Below are 3,406 nucleotides of genomic sequence, written 5' to 3'. Positions count from 1 at the left end.
TCCTGTTTAATAAAATCTCAGTGAAACCCAACGTAGAAGGCAGGTAGAGTAAACCTGGGTGCTTGAAGTAGAAAAGAGTTTGAACAGAAGTTCAGAGAGATTCAAGGCATTGTTCTGGGCATCTCAGCGAGTAAATGGAGTGCTGGATGGTATCTAGATCTTCTCATTTCTAACCCTTAGGTCAAATATATCCTGGGTATTTGGAGCCTTTATAGAGAAGTACAGGCAGTCCTAAACATACAAATGAGTTCTTCCCAAAAGTTCATTTGAAAGTCAGTTCTCTGGAACTTGGAATATAGTTTCCTATAGAAACAGAGGAACAGGTGGTGGCCTGGTTCCCAGACAGGCCCACAAAAGCCCATTTAATCCACAGTGTGTCGGAATTACGGAACTACCAGTTCTCTCGTAGCTTTGTGCTAGTAACAGTATTGCAAAACCCAAACACTTACTGCTGATGGACCGATAACACATCACCGGTGAGGAGCTCCATTAGCCTGTCCTTCCCACCCACACAGAAAACAGTACGTGCCTAGCAGGGGAGCAAAAATGACCTGTGTGTATTTGCAGTAGATGCCACTGGTTTTCCTCGGCCCCAGCAGAGTGTAAACGCCATGAAGGAAGGGAGTTGTGTTTGTTTTGTTTCTTGCTGTCTCCCCACATAGTGGAACCTAGTAGGTGCTTTAATATTATTGTTAAATGAATCAATGCCCTCAAGTTCTATAGATTTCTCAAGGAAGATCCCTCAGGCCTTCACTTAGGATCTGGTTATTATTATGTAACACCCGATTCTGATAAGCCTGGTTATTTGGTTCCCAAGTTCAACTGTTTAGAAATAGCAAGTGAAAGGCTGGTCTACGTGGATCACAGCACAGCAGTGAAAGTGGACCAGCGGCCAGGGGGGAGACAAAAACTATCAAAAGCTGACATAGGAACTCCAAAAGCACAACAGCCCGGGATTATTTAACTCAGCCACCCTGGGAGTCATTATGGCAAAACAAACATTAATTAATGTGCTGTAATTCACCAGTGTCCTTTAAGGATGCATGGAGATTATAGAAAGCTCAATAAAAGGTTATGCTCCTTAAAGGAATAAACTGCCCGTTATCTGGAAAACCATTCCCGATTACACTGCGGCTGTTCTCGAAACTGCAACTACTCGCTCACTCTCTAATATGAGAAAACCTTGGATATTAGGCTTGGTCATTGTACAAGACACTATGGTCCTTTGTGGAGCTCACAGCATTTCCTGCCTCCAACTATTACTGGACACCAAATGAGGATTTTTGCCTTTAAAGCAGAAAAGAAATCAATGTAGTATTTTAGCTTCCGTGGGTGGCAGTGCATCCCAGGTGGCCCAGTGTGGCCTTCTGGTAGCCCGGGAAGGGCTAAAAGATGGAAGCAGTAGCAGTGCTCTCTATAGTCTACATATCGTTGGGGAAATTTTGCTTGAGGCTCGAGCTTGGGTTTCAGAGTTGGACAGAGTGCATTTAAACGTAGTGTCTTCCACTTACTAGCTGTGTCAACTTGGACACGTCATTAACCACTCTGAGCCTTAGTTTTCTCTGCCTCAAAAAGTTAATGCCTTCTTTATTAGAGTTGTTGTGGAGTTTAGCTAGAATAGTGTATTTAAAAGGTCTAGTGTGGAATCTAAGCCCCCTCTTGATATAGAAGGGAAGTGGACATCACCATCCCAGGGTCCACAGGCTGGAGGAATAGAGTATGGATTGGAGTGGACTTACTGATATTCTACTCTGGAACTATTGTGATTAGTAATGGAAGAAATTGTGGCATTGATGTGGAGAAAGTGGCCACGGTGGCTGCTGGGGGTAGGGAGAGGGAAGAAGAGATGTGATGTGGGGGCATTTTCAGGACTTGGAGTTGTCCTGGGTGGTGCTGCAGGGACAGATGCTGGACATTGTATGTTCTATCATGGCCGCTGGGTGGACTGGGGGAGAGTGCAAACTACAATGTAAACCACTATCCATGTGGTGCAGCAGTGCTCCAGGATGTGTTCACCAAATGCAATGAATGTGCCACGATGATGGGGGAGGTTATTGATGTGGGAGGAGTGGGGTGAGGGGGGTGGGAGGTGTATGGGGACCTCATTTTTTTTAACATAACATTAAAAAAAATTAAAGAAGAAGAAAAAAAGATCTAGTGTTTTGCTTGTTAAATAAAAGATATTCAACACATGTATTTCCCTCTCTTCCTCTTTCCAGGAGAGACCCTCCTCTTCTGTTGTGTTTGAGTGTATGGTGGTGTGTATGTGTGTGTCTGTGGGTGTGTTTGTGAAGGTAGAATGCTTGCTCAATAACTCTTCTCCCAGCAGCTCCCCGCATGCCCTGCTCTGCTCCATGTCTGGCCAGGCAATTGAGCAGTTGGGAATCATGTAACATTGCTTTGCAACTTTTTGGTAAATATTTGACCACTCCAATTTAGGTGAAGATTCTAGATTGAAAACTAATGATATGGTATTGTTTCCATGGAAAATGTACTTTGCATGGCAAGATGAAAGTGCAACATGCTCCACCGCTCCCCCACTTTCCCTATGGCCATTATCTCCACGAGGGCCATCTCTTCTTGCTTCAGTGTCATCCATTGTACCTTGGGTAGGGGGTTCCCTAAAATCCAAAGACTTGGCAATGTGGTCTACAAAGGCCTGGTCCCTTGGTCTCAATGCGAGACCTCTCTGAAGGCCATCTTAGCTCCAGAGCTTTCCACGGGACTGGCTAAAGCTTCCATTGCAGTTGGCTTGCAGTCCAACTTCAAGTTCTTCTCAACCCTGCTTCCTACATTTCCTCTCAAGAACACTTCCTAATGTATCATGTTTAGGCCAATCTTTCTCAAAGTCTGTTCCCTGGGAAAATGAACCTACCACACTTGGTCTGGGAAGAGTGCTAGGAAGCAGATGTTAAAATGGGATCTGGGGGTTGGGTCACTTGCCAGCCAACTGGCAATGAGAATCCGTCCCTGGTGGTAGGTGGAGTACAGATAGAACTTGGCTGCTGTAGCAATTTGCTTGCTAAAACTTCCACTGGTGGTGAGCTGGGAGGGGATGCTGATGGAAGGAAATGCACTGGCAGATAGGTTTGGGGGATGGGAGTAATTATAAGGACTAAAGAAGCATACCTGTTATTGGGAGCTATTGATGCATTGGAGAAAGACAATGAAAGGCTGAGGACAATTAACCACCAATTTAACACTAAAAAGACAAAAAGCAAATCTTTTCTATTTTTTTTTTAAAGATTTATTTATTTATTTCTCTCCCCTTCTCCTCCCACCCCAGCTGTCTGTTCTCTGTGTCTATTTGCTGTGTCTTCTTTGTCTGCTTTTGTTGTTGTCAGCGGCACGGGAATCTGTGTTTCTTTTTTTTGTTGCGTCATCTTTTGTGTCAGCTCCTCGTGTG

Source organism: Dasypus novemcinctus, chromosome 29 (genome assembly GCF_030445035.2).
Source record: "Dasypus novemcinctus isolate mDasNov1 chromosome 29, mDasNov1.1.hap2, whole genome shotgun sequence".
Classification (NCBI taxonomy): domain Eukaryota; kingdom Metazoa; phylum Chordata; class Mammalia; order Cingulata; family Dasypodidae; genus Dasypus; species Dasypus novemcinctus.
The sequence above is the reverse complement of the archived record's forward strand: the minus strand, read 5'-3'. Positions refer to the sequence as shown.